This window comes from Accipiter gentilis, chromosome 27 (genome assembly GCF_929443795.1).
Source record: "Accipiter gentilis chromosome 27, bAccGen1.1, whole genome shotgun sequence".
In the NCBI taxonomy this organism is placed as follows: domain Eukaryota; kingdom Metazoa; phylum Chordata; class Aves; order Accipitriformes; family Accipitridae; genus Astur; species Astur gentilis.
This window is the reverse complement of record NC_064906.1, coordinates 9,230,576-9,243,874: the sequence shown is the minus strand read 5'-3', so window position 1 is coordinate 9,243,874 and position 13,299 is coordinate 9,230,576.

The following is a 13,299-nucleotide window of genomic DNA, read 5'->3' as shown; positions in this document are numbered from 1 at the left end:
CAGGTGAAGCTGCCTGGGGCCACGTGGGAAGGGCAGAACGAAGGCAGGTCTTGATGCCCCAGCTGGTGGAACAGCGCTGGAGGTGAGATCCTGGCCTAGGTGGTTCCTTAGTTTGAATCAGTAGAGCTTCTTCTCATGTTTTTCTCTTTCCTTTACTTTGAAGGGGAAAAAAATCCACTGTGGTAAGAAGCAGATGAAGTGGACAAAGCACTGAGCAACCCGGTCTGAGCTCAGAGCTGGTCCCGCTGCGAGCAGGAGGTTGGACTGAGGTGCCCTCAGCTCCCATCCAGCTGGAATTATCCTGTGATCCTGAGTGGCAATTTTTTTCACGTGAAAGTAGTGTTCAGCCATTTATTCAAAGTTATGCTATGTGATGCAATATTTCGTAAGAGTAACTTACAGTCACCTGTATTCAGTGGTTGTTTAAGAACTTTCCCACTGTTTATGAAAATTAATTTTTCTTTATATTTTAATTAAATAACTTCTGGTGACCTTCTAGTGTATCTCTGGTATAAGAATCCCCTAACGCTTATCTGCCCTTGTTTATTAGTTTCCTCAGGGAAAAGATGATCCTGTTTTGCATTTCTGGAAAGTCCCTAGCTGTTGTTGATAAACATGCTGCACATATTTTAGTTACAACATATTTTTGACTTAGCTTCCATTTAATTTATTTCCATTTACCATTTGTTTGGATATTGGCAGTGCTGGCTGTGGGTGTGGGATGTGTTGGCTTCAGATTACTTTCGTAAGAGTAGTCTGTCCATTTCATGACTTCTCAGGTCTAAAAACACAGTTTGCAATTCCATAATACAGTTGAAAGTGAAGCGGTGGGTGTGCACGCACTGGCTTTCTGCGACAAACACTCCGTTGTGCAAGTACAGCGAAAGGTCTTTGGGTTTTAAATTCTTGGCAACCTGTGAAGCTAAATACATGCCGAGAACGGCTGCTCAGAAGAGACGAAGTAATTGCCTTAATCAGACTCGAGAGCAGCCGTGGCTGGTGTCTGCAAAGCAGAGGGCAAGCGTTAGTGAGGGGGCAGGGGTGAGGGCATCACGGTTACCTTCCCTGGGGCACCCAGCAGTGTATGATAACCTAACGTGTGCAGGGGTAGGACCCATGTGTTTCCAGGTTTTTGTTGTGGGGCTACACGTCCTGGGGAGCGCGAAGATGTGCGAGGTGGTTTTCCGTACCTTGTTCTGACATAGTGTGGTTGCACTGACTTTCTGGTGGCCTGTGGGTACTTGACCTTTAATGATGAGTTCAGCAAATGGGGGTCTAAGCCTTAAGGTCAAAGGCAGTGTGAACAGCAGGGTCCAGCAAAGGTCTTTGATGAAACAGAGACAGATCGTAGCCGTGGGGGATTTGAATCGCGTGCAGGTCGTGTGGCCTGTGGATTCAGAAAACATTACTGGGTGTCCTCCCTGCTCCGTGCAAAAGTGAGAGATCCCACACAGGGTCTTCACGGGCTCTTGGGCAAAGCTGGAGGAAAGCTGTTGAGCATAGTTTCTGTGGGTCCTGATGACTTCTTAAACCGAAGTCCATTTTGATTTTATCTGAGGATTTGTCTACACAGTACACAGAGAGTATGGTGTCTGGCCTGGGCCACAGTATGATTCAATGTTGGCGTGGCATGATGCTAACACATCCATGCTGCTTCAGCTGTCTCAGCTGTTGCAGATATCTCCCCAGTACTGTGTTGTACAGTGAAGACATATTCTTAGTTTTACATACTGCCACAATACTCCTGGAGGTATATGGTTTCAGCATGTAGGTGCCTTGTGTTCTTTTTAACCCCTTTTGGGTGTACAGAAGAGGGTCTGGCTGGTTGAAAAATGGATGACTGCATTTCAGGAAACTTGCAGAAGACTGTACAAGTGCTAAAAGCTACTGTGATTTCATTTAATAGTCTTAACACTTTCTCCTAATTGACTAAGAATTGCATTAAGAAATATTACATAGGTTGTATATTCAGTATATGGTCATGTAAACTAGTGTGCACTTTCTCTTGAATTTTGCCATGATATGCTAAAAATTTTTGCATCTACGCTAGAAAAAAAGCGTGTTTTGAACTAATAGGCTACTTCTGCTTTAATGGTGGCACGACAGAGAAGGATTAAAAGTTATTATCTCTCAACAGTTACTGTGTTTTCACATGTAGATTCTTGATGGTTATTGCGTGATGCAACACATTTTAATTATCATGTTTGCCGTTATGCCAATGTAGCTACTTCAAATTCTTTCTTCCTGTGTTGTTCAGGATCAGTGCCTGCAGGCTGACCTGCCAGGATGCATTCAGGCAAGTCTGCAGTTAAATATTTGGGAAGAGCCATCCAGGAAGACGTAGTTCAGCTAAGGCAGTAGGAGTTTTGCCATTGACTTACTGACTCTAAGGTACTACCCATGGACTTGGAAAGACATTTCTTCAGTTGTCAGAAACCTTTAGGCGTATCCAACTCAACAGCTCATTCCTTTGCCTGTTGTGGCCTCTTCGTCTCAGTTACAACAGAAGTTTTGTGTTGAATCTGTTTCCTGTTCACGCACAAAAACTTTGAGTTATTTGCCCTTAGCCAGAATTAATATTATCCTCTTAGGGGCTATGTGAATTTGGTATGAGTCATAGTTTGTTGACATACAGCATGGAAAGAAAAATACTAAAGGTCTAGGCAAGTCTGCTGGTCATCGGGAAAAGTTTGTAAACTTGTTAGCCTTGTTTGGAAGCTGTTTTCCCATTTTATAGTATGTAACTGTAGCTATGTAAAAAGTGATGCGTGATGTAGATAAAAGCACTATGAAATCCTATGTCTGCTTTTTGTAAAGATCAGCTGAGCATGTTAGGTGATGAATAGAGAAAAATTATTGGTCTTGTTCAGAAAGAAAAAAAGGAACTGCATTTCTAGCTACCTTTCATCTATTTTTCATTCAGGATAAAATGCCTGTCATTGCAGCACTGCGATGTAGGGTGAAGCATTAGATAACCACAAAACAGTTTTGAAGGAAAGACATAATTCACAGGTCTGATTTTTATATGGTGATGAATCCCCACAAAAATGGAGCATCAGCAGATCTGAGACAGCAGACATCACTGTGTAGAGTCAGTTGTTGTGATCCCTCCTGCTGTCAATAAACTTCAAGCCACCTTTTACATGTCATAAATGCTAAAGAAAACACCAAGGGGAAGAGATTTTTCCATTTCTAGAGAAGAAATGAATTTAGAAATTTTCTGTATTTCTGTAAGAAGGAAGAAGCCCAGCTCTACTTCCTTAGGAATCATTGTAGAACTTTCATTGCTCTGTGCAGCCTCAAAGACACCCATGTTCCGTGGCCAACACGTGATTAAGCACTTTTAGTAGAACAAAAACAATGAAGATTAAACAATTAAATTATACCTTCAGTTATAAATAATCCTCATCTTGTCTACCAAGTGTTCTTGTACCAAAAAGAAAGACTTAAAGTATCTAATCTACTTTTCCTACTTTATTTTCTTGTCTACTCTTTTACTTGCAGTGCTAATTGTTTTTTGAAGAGATGTGCGTAAATCTTCTGTTTCTGGAGTCAAATGATTTATCCAAGATTCTCAGTTTACAGGTTTGTAGGATCTGTGACTGTGATGAAAATCTGACCATATTAAAATTTAATTCAAAAATCTAAGGAGATAAATAAGGAAAGTAAAAGGATAAGAAATGTTTTTCAAGAGGCTTGATTCATGATTGTGAATAGGTGGTGTTAGCATCATGGTTTGGTTGTAACGAATCACAACAATCACTTCATAAAAGCTATGGTTGGTAAGACTCCATTTACTCAAAAGCATAATATTTTTTCAGAGTCTTAAATTCTGGGCTTGCAAAATCTAGAAATGTCCTTTGAAACATAACATTTATTCCTTATGGAGAGTCTTCTTTTTTGGAGTTTTCAGTGAAACAGCTGAAGACAAGAAGAGTTCTTACGTGTATCATGAGGAACTCCAAGAGACACCAAGGCCTCAAATAAGACAGGAAGACCTACAAACACACATGGATTTTTGGAATAGATGAGGCTGGACCTAAGAATTCTGCTGACACTTTCAAAGTCCGAAGACAACAGATAATGAGAGATCCTGAAAGCATTTACTTTTTCAAAGAAGCTACTGAATTACTGGACTTCCAGAGTAGACAGATAATAGAAAAGTTTAGAAGTGTTATGCTTCACAGCTCTTCACTAAGCTCTGGAGTGCTAGAGATAATAACTGTGAAAATAATAATTTCATGATTAATAATTTTAATGACTATTAAGAATATTATTTACAGAAGTCTGAAAATAAGTTGTTACAGGCCACAAAAGTTCAGGTAGTAGCAGAGAGACAGTCATATCACTGAAATCATTGATGAACACACGTGAGTACATCAGGTGCTGAATATTGCCATTGACTGCCCAGGCAGGGAAACCTGGCTCCTTCCAGTTCTGCTTGGAAGTGGTACCAGGGCAAGTTGGAGCAGAAGACAGAGTGGGAAAACCGGTTTCTCAGGGGGTGTAGTAGGGTATTTTGAATTTAGAGTGAAAAATGTTCACTGTTTTCAGCATTGGTGGGTGAAGAAATCAGTAATATGTACAGCATACAACCGCTGCTGCTCATGAGGGATAAATGCTGAATACAGCTGGACCTGTTTCCAGGAAAGCAATTAACTGTATTTTTTGTTCATTGGTCAGTGGCAGACTGGCATCAGGAGGACCAAAAAGACATAGAACCTGTCAGAATGTGACGTGTGGGATAAAAAGTCTCATTCTTTACTCTTAAGTAACTTCTTTCTAATATCGGTACTTGTGCATCTCACTGCTACTGGCTCCTCTCTGATGGATGTAATTTTCTGACTCTTGCTTTATAGCTGTTCAGCACTTTTATTGCCCTACCACCTGTTCTAAACAGTTAAAGACACTTTTATTCTCAGGTTTTCTTCAGGGATGTAGAAGAGGCATCTGTCTCCAAACACTTAAAATCTCCTAATATACATTTGAAAATTATTTATGCAAAATAACTCAGATGATACATTTTCAGTAGGATTTACAGATGTCTGACAAAAATATAATTTGCTTAAACCTTTAAATAAAACATTGTTGAAATCTGGCATACATGCCAACGTGGAAAACTGCTCGTTTTGTGTAAGAAATTAATAAAGTTAGGCTAAAGTTAGTGGAGTTCTTAACCCAAATCCTTAGGTTTAAACATGCTCTGAAGTATTTTTCTGAATGATGACTCTGAAATAAATTTTCATTGCAATTTTCTGAATCTGTAGTCTGAACAGTGCTAAATCTACAGAACACATTTTACCAAGAATTTCCATCACAAAGGTCTGTGTAAACACTGATTAATCCAGTTACCATATATGGGAACTCTGAAGTGGAAAAAGAGACTTGTTAAAGGCATCAGAGTGGAATTAATGAGTCTGAGCTGGGCTTAAAACTAAGGAGTTTCAGTTGTTAGGCCATGGAAATAAATCCTCTCCTGACCCAGGCGTATCAAGGGAAGAGATGATGGATCCCAGTGGGTCCTCACTGCTGTCTGCTGGCAGCCTCCTCCCCAGCATCCCCACAGAGCGCAAGTTGTACAAGTTAAACTGTTTGTACAGGTGCCCTAAGACAATTCAGTCATTTTTTCAAATTTTTCAGTTGCTAGCACTGCAATGTTTGCAAACATTCGATAAGACCTGTTGCTAAATGTCTTGGGAAAAACATCCTCTTCCACTGCTATAGACCTCTGCTCCGGCCCCTGCTTATCACCTTTCCTATGGCAATAGGAAAAACCTAAGGGCTAAGTGAGACATGGTGGCTGCAGGAGCCACCCGTCCCCAGGGTGAGGTGGGATGTGCTAATTAAACCAGATCTGCCAGTCCCTGCCCCTGCCAGGGAGGTCTGCTGGGCCTGCCGCAATTACTGAGAAGTAAGTGGCCTGTGCTCTCAATGTACTGGAGGGTACAAAAGAACAAATCCGTGTTGGAATAATTTTCTAAATAAGTTTTTTTTAGTTGTTGATATTCTTCTCTATAGCAGAATCCCACAGCTCTGCTTGAATCAGAAGTCATCCCGTGGGTGCCCACGTGGAGGTCCCAGGCTCCCCGCGGCAGCTGCGCTGGGTCTGACGAATGGATTTTGCAGCCGCACAACTCCGATTCAGCAGCGAGCTGCTCAGCTGGCGTCACCCTCCTGAGTGTGAAGGATGCAGGAATTTGGCAGCACACCAAAAAGTTTCAGTCAAGAATGAGTAAGATGTTACCTTTTAAAAATAGGATGGAAAAGTTTTCTAAGACATCTATTCCCTGTTGCTTGCCATAAATCCCGTAGGAATGGATGAGATGCTGGGAAGAGGCTGTTTGTGAGGCTCCAGGGGATTTCCTGCTGCCCAGCAGGATTTTGGCATGGATACGACCCAGCAGCCATGGCAGGGTGGGGTATGGTCACCCTGGGGTGCCTGGGCTTGGGCACCCCAAGGCATTCGATGGTGCCACCCCATTCCGGTTACTGGGGGATGACTGCAGGCAGAGGGCACTGGCCTCAGTCTGTGGGAAGCAGGCAAGGGTAATTATGACTTTTTTGTGTATTGGCAAAGTTTGTCTGGATTTTTGTGTGAACAAAAGGCCACATATCTGCTGCAGAAGCTGTCCACAGGCAAATCTGAAATCCCTGCTTCGAGTCGGAGGTTGCTGGAGCTGCCGGAGGAGGGTCTTGGTATTTTACATCAGGCAGAGGAGAAAAGGAGACACAGTTTTTGTTCAGCCTCAGCCCCAGAAATGGGCAAACTATTTTGGCTGAAGCTTTTAGTGAAGGATTGTGGGGGAAAATCGACAGATAACAGATGCTCATTGTGTAAAATTTAATTCCAAGTTGTTAAGGAACTGTAAGCAGGACTTTTGTAGCTTTTATAGTTGGTGCTATCACTTTGTATTTATCAAACAATAATTGCTAATACTGCATGCCTTCTGTTCTCTCTGCCCTTCGTTCTGTTCAAATTTCTAGCAACAGAGCGATGCCATCAAATTTGAAGTGCAGCAGCTGGAGACAAAGAGAGTGTCCTTAATGGCACGATTTTCATGCAAATACCATGCTTAGGGAACTAATTGCAAAGTTCACTAGCCTGAAAGACAGGAAACTGCTTGGCAAACAAATGTCTTCACCAGGCCAGTGCATTTGAGGTAGAAGTATCTTACTGCCTACAGTGCTTTGACTTATCAGTCGTTCATGAGGGAAGACGGATTACACTGAAGAAAAACATTAAATCAAAGTGGCTGAGTCCATAACTCCTGCTTGTGGGCAGCCCACAGACTCTTCTCCAGGCCCTTCTTTCAGAAGGCCCAAAAGTCCCCGAGTGCTGCTTTTCCTTTGTGGTGGGTTGACCCTGGCTGGTCGCTGGGTGCCCTCCAAAACCATTCTATCACTCCCCTCCTCAGCTGGACAGGGGAGAGAAAATATAACGAAAGGCTTGTGGGTCAAGATAAGGACACGGAGAGGTCATTCACCAATTACCATCACGGGCAAAACAGACTCGACCTGGGGAAATCAGCTTAATTTATTACCAACAGAACCAGAGTAGGGTAAGGAGAAATAAAACCAAACCTTAAAACACCTTCCCCTCACCCCTGCTGCTTCCTGGGCACAGCTTCAATCCCGATTTTCTCTCCCTCCTCCCCCTCAGTGGCGCAGGGGGAAGGGGAATGGGGATTGGGGTCATTTCGCCATGCCTTGTCTCTGCTGCTTCTTCCTCCTCAGGGGGAGGACTCCTCACTCCTCCCCTGCTCCAGCGTGGGGTCCCTCCCATGGGAGACAGTCCTCTACCAACTTCTCCAAGGTGAGTCCTTCCCACGGGCTGCAGTTCTTCATGAACTTCTCCAATGTGGGTCCTTCCCATGGGCTGCAGTCCTTCAGGCACAGACTGCTCCAGCGTGGGTCCCCCACGGGGTCACAAGTCCTGCCAGAAAACCTGCTCCAGCGTGGGCTCCTCTCTTCACAAGGCCTCAGGTCCTGCCAGGAGCTTGCTCCAGCATGGGCTTCCCACAGGGTCACAGTCTCCTTGGGGCATCCCCCTGCTCCAGTGTGGGGCCCTCCATGGGCTGTGGGTAGATATCTGCTCCACCGTGGACCTCCCTGGGCTGCAGGGGGACAACCTGCCTCACCACGGTCTTTGCCACGGGCTGCAGGGGAATCTCTGCTCCGGCGCCTGGAGCATCTCCTCCCCCTCCTTCTGCACTGACCTGGGGGCCTGCAGGGCTGTTTCTCTCACATCTTCTCGCTCCTCTCACCGGCTGCTGTTGCCACAGCAGGTTTTTTTCCCTTCTTAAATCTGTTCTCCCAGAGGCACTACCACCATCACTGATGGGCTCGGCCTTGGCCAGCGGCAGGCCCATCTTGGAGCCGGCTGGAACTGGCTCTGTCGGACATGGGGGAAGCTTCCAGCAGCTTCTCACAGAAGCCACCCCTGCTACCAAAACCTTGCCACGCAAACCCAATACACCCCTTTGTGTGGACAGCCAGGCCATAGCCTCTGCCACTGCCAGCAATCCTGTGGGTGATGGAGGAGAAGATGGAGAATTACCACCAGCCCAGGACTGCCACCTATGCGGTGGGCTGCGCTTTCCAGGACTGTGATGTTTGATGGACCAGAGCTGTAAAGGGCTTGTGATCCAGTGTTAACACCTCTGAGATACCGCTGGCTCATCTGCAGTGCGAATTTTTTACAAAGACAAGTGAGAGCCTGCCAAAGTCAACTGAATGAACTGGGGATATAAACATTATAACTGGAAAATGGCATGATGCTTCAGCCCTCCCCATGGCTTTCCCACTGTCCCACACCGTGGCTGGTCTGGAGCTGACACTAAGGAACCTGAGAGGGGTTTTAAAGATAACGATTGGTGTCTGAGGAGGTCTGGAGAGCCAAGGGAAGTACAGACATCTAAAAATAGTTGCCATGCTAAGTAGGAGTTAATCTGTTTACACTGGGCATGTCTGTATGAAAACAAGTAATTTCTGCAAGTGTAAACGTCTTATACAGTTGAAAGAACTCTCTGATATGATACATTTTCTATGCAAACTCCAGGTGCAATTAAAGTCAAATTCAAATTTTAACAGAAGCGTCAAAAATATGTGCCATGTAAGCACACAGATCTGTTTACGCACTTGCCTCTGTTGAGTAGCAATGTCTATGGAAATATTTATACGCTCCATTAATTGGGACAAGAAAATAATATACATCTGTTTAGCATTGCACACTATAGTGACATTCTTTAAATAGTAATGCATTTGGTATTTGCCTTCTCAGGGCCACGCTGGAAATGCAGTCCAAACAAACTAAAGATGTGAATTAAAAAGGCAAGAATTAAACTGCATTACACAGTATTATGTGGACACTGTTAGCCAGAATTACAGTATCCTTAATTCAATCTGATTTAGTTCTCCTTTGAAATTAAGTAAATGAAATTAAGGCCACTTTAGGTTTTTTAATTCTGAGTGAGAACATCCACACAAAAGTGTAAAGAAATTAAACTAATCCACCTTAAAAGACTCATTCACACACATTTTTCTTGAGGCTGCCTCCAGAAACCATACCTGAGTTGCATGTGGAGTTCAGGGAAGACTTTAAAGGCTGACACCTACAGCTCCTCTCTTCTCATCTATTATCTTTTCTCTCGGTGTTGTTGCCCAGAGTCAGTAGATGTCCACGTGTGTCTATTTCTTAGCTCACTGCCATAACTAAAACCACTGTTGGTTGACACTGGGGTTCTGATTTTGGGAAATGAAGTATGTGATGGCAGGGTGGAGACCTAGCAGGGAAAGTGCAACCGTTGCTTAATATGCAATATCACTTTTTTTCTTTTTCTTCCTCCAAAGAGACAAAAATGAGGGGTTGCTTTATATTCTCAGTCAGATTACGTTTGAGTAATTGCATAGGCAAAGCAACTAAGACTCAAAATGCCTAAGAGGTTTTCCCCAGGTTAAAAGCGTTTTCTAGGTGGAGAATAATTTTACAACCAGAGAGGGAAGCAAAGGCTTAAGAGGGGATGCAGCTTCCACATCCAACATGGCAGTGAGCAGCTTAGCCACGGAGCTGACCCAAGAAACACAGGCAGGATGACCACAACATGTCCCCCAGAATTTTGTGACCACATCTTGGGGAGCACCTCCTGTGAGTTGCTGATACAGTACTGATGCGAAGCAGTAAGCCAAGCGAAAGCACACAGACCTCTTGGGTTTTTTTGAAGTATCAATATGTGAGACTTTTGTAAAACAGGTCATGCCATGGGGGGCATATGCAGCTTCTGGGTCACAAGATAAGGAGCTCAGCCTAGAAGGAGGTTTTGCAGAGGGTGACCGTAAGGTAATTTTGTGATTAAGCTTATTCTTGGTTAGCTGATCCTGGATGTGCCCCATGTAAGTGAGGGCATGTTGGGGAACATGCAGGAAGGGAAAAGTGAAGAATGCATTAAAAAAAAAAAAAATCTACATCCTTCGCTTGAATTTTCTTTGAGGTATGGACTTGTCTTTGACATTAATGCAGGTCAGTTACCCCTACGTCTGTCACCTTTACTGTTTTTCTTATCATCTCCTTGGATTATGGAGGAAAGTATTTATATTGTGGACTATGAGGCTGCCAACTACCATTGTCAGTTCTTTTTGCGTTTCAAGGAATCACTGAAACTCTTTCCTTAACAGTTGTTTATGATGAAGTGTAGAAAAAGAGGTTGAAATTTGTTGCCTAGAATGTTGAGTAAATGTACCATGTTCAGATCAGGCACTCACAAACTCTTTTTTAATACTAAAATATGCTATATGCAGTATAAACTACAGTTTACATGAGAAAATTCAGTTTTCATGACTTGGAAACATAAGTGATGGTCCCTGAAACGGTGACAGCACAGATCCACAGCTATCGATAGAGCCCCCATAATTAAAGTGCTACAGGGAGCACTAGTCTGTGCGATAGTTTCTGAAAACTGATGAGCTCTAAAAACTCCTGAGGATGGAGAGTTCTATCTCATTATTAAAAATGTCTAGTAATTAAAACAGATTGGGAAATAACCACCCTTCTTTGTACTTTCCTTTTTGCTTTCCTTTTGTACGAAGGCTGCAAGACAAAAGAGCTGGCAGTGCAAAGCTGCCATTCTTTGGTGTCTAGGAAGGTGGTGCTAAACTACAAATTATAGCAAAAGCTGAGGGAGTGTATATTGTTTGCAGATAGAGGACTTATTGATGGTACTGTTTCTTGAAATCCGGAAAGATTGTAGAAGGGACGTTGTAGGGAGTCAAAAAGGGAGGTGAATGGGCTTAGGGTAATGTTGTCTCCTAATAAAGTTCCCAGTTCAGTGTTAGGAAAGCTTAATCCGTTCTGCAGCATCTGTTACTTTTGTCATGTGAGAATAATCAAGATCTCCTCTCAACTTTGTGGCTTTTTTCCATGATTGGTGAGAATCTATTACGAAAACTCCTAGAAAGCTTCATTAATGTGCACGGATATGAAATAACGTAAAACTTTCAAGTGTTGACTAAAAAGATATTTGAAGTTGCAAGTGTTCCCACTTACTTCCACCATCTTTTAAGCAAATGGTCAGTGAGAGCTGGGTATGATGCAGCTCGACCTGCTATTTACAGTGAAGAGGTATTAATCAATTATTGCTGTCCTTTTTGCTTGTGAACTACAGACGGGCAGATGATTGCTTTATTGTTCCCATACATTTGTTCAGTCTTACAAATAATTTGCTTATTACCAACACAGTTGAGTTTGTGGATTGTTCCCCGACTGTTTGCTGCGATGTGCTGGTTAGTTCGGGTGCACAGGCAGCAGGTCCTCAACAGGGATCATCTGCGTAATCCTTCTGGGGCCGAAGAAGCTGTAGATCAAAGTCTATGAGATGCACATCTGAGACACAGACCTGCAAACTTCTCTTTGCATGTGCTTCACAATATCCGCTAAAAGTCAGCCAAGGGAGCAAAATCTCGACCACTCCACCTGTTAGACCACGTGCAGTGTAAGATAAGATACCCATGTTCAGCTGGATCTTATTTCCAGACCTGCTTTTCGTCCCTCCCTCTCACCTAGAGCAGTTGTGCTCAGCAGGGACTCACTCTGCACCCTGTCCCTGTCCCTGAAGATGAGGAGCTGTGCTTCAGCCTCGCCTGCTCCTTCCCAGCCAGAACCATTGGGTTAGTGAAAGAAACCTTCCTCAGGGGTTAAGCTATAAAGAGGCAACCCCCTTTGCCCCCACAGTACCATGCGATGGTTAGGCTTAAAATGATCTTCCAGATCACATTTTGTAAACGACACCGTTGTCATTTACAGTGGGTGGCAGTTCAATGACTTTTAATTGCTATTAGTCATTCAGCTCATTATATTGTGGAGCAACGTGTGTGCTCCCACTCACGGCACGTGGTGCTGTGGCTCCTGTTCGCATCGGAAGAAAGATGCATCCAGCTCAGAGAAACGTATTTTATTCTTTATATGCATAAAGAAGTTCATACTGTCCTCGAGTGATAGGTTTCATTCTGTTAGGCATAAACCCCTTTGGTTTGCTCTGGTTTTTAGTCTGAACTTAAAAGTGAGCTTCTGTTTCTTGTCATGTTATTTTTTCGAGCTTTTCACTAAAACCAGAGATTAATTGCTGCACAGGGATGTGGGACGACCAGGAATACCAGGCTTGGACTACTGGACACATTGGCCCTTCATTATCAGCACTAATGTTATCAGTTTCCTGTGAAGCTTCCTGTAAAATCATGGATTTCTTGAGGTATGGCCTGAGAGAAGGGTTGATACCATGATTTTTTTTAATGTCATGACATCATAATCCCTTTACTCAGCACTTTAATAGACAGGAAGTGATGAGATCTTCTTCCTGGAAAAATGCTTTTGAATACCTAACTTGAAATGTGTGTAAGAAATGTGCTCAAGAGTTTCTGAAAACCCATCCCTTTGGGTTTTTCAAACTCATTGTTTTGTTCTGCGGGCTCCTGCCTACCTGACCAGGCTTTGTGCAGCTTCAGTTCATTACCCAATTCTCCCAACACCCACGTGGGAGAGGTGATTATTGCAGCAGAGAGAAAGACAAAAATACTCACTCCAGGCCCACAGAAAGGATGGGTGACAGAATTTCCTTTAGAATCAGTATTCCCTGACTCCCAACCCTGTGCTCATTACTGGTTTATATTATGCAGAATATATCTGTATCATTACTGACAAGTCCTTATTTCTACTAAGTAAATTATTTCAGTATGAAAGTGTTCTTCTCACGTAACCCTGTACATTGCGGCAGTGACGTATAGGCAGTTCCAAAAATAACGTCGTTATTT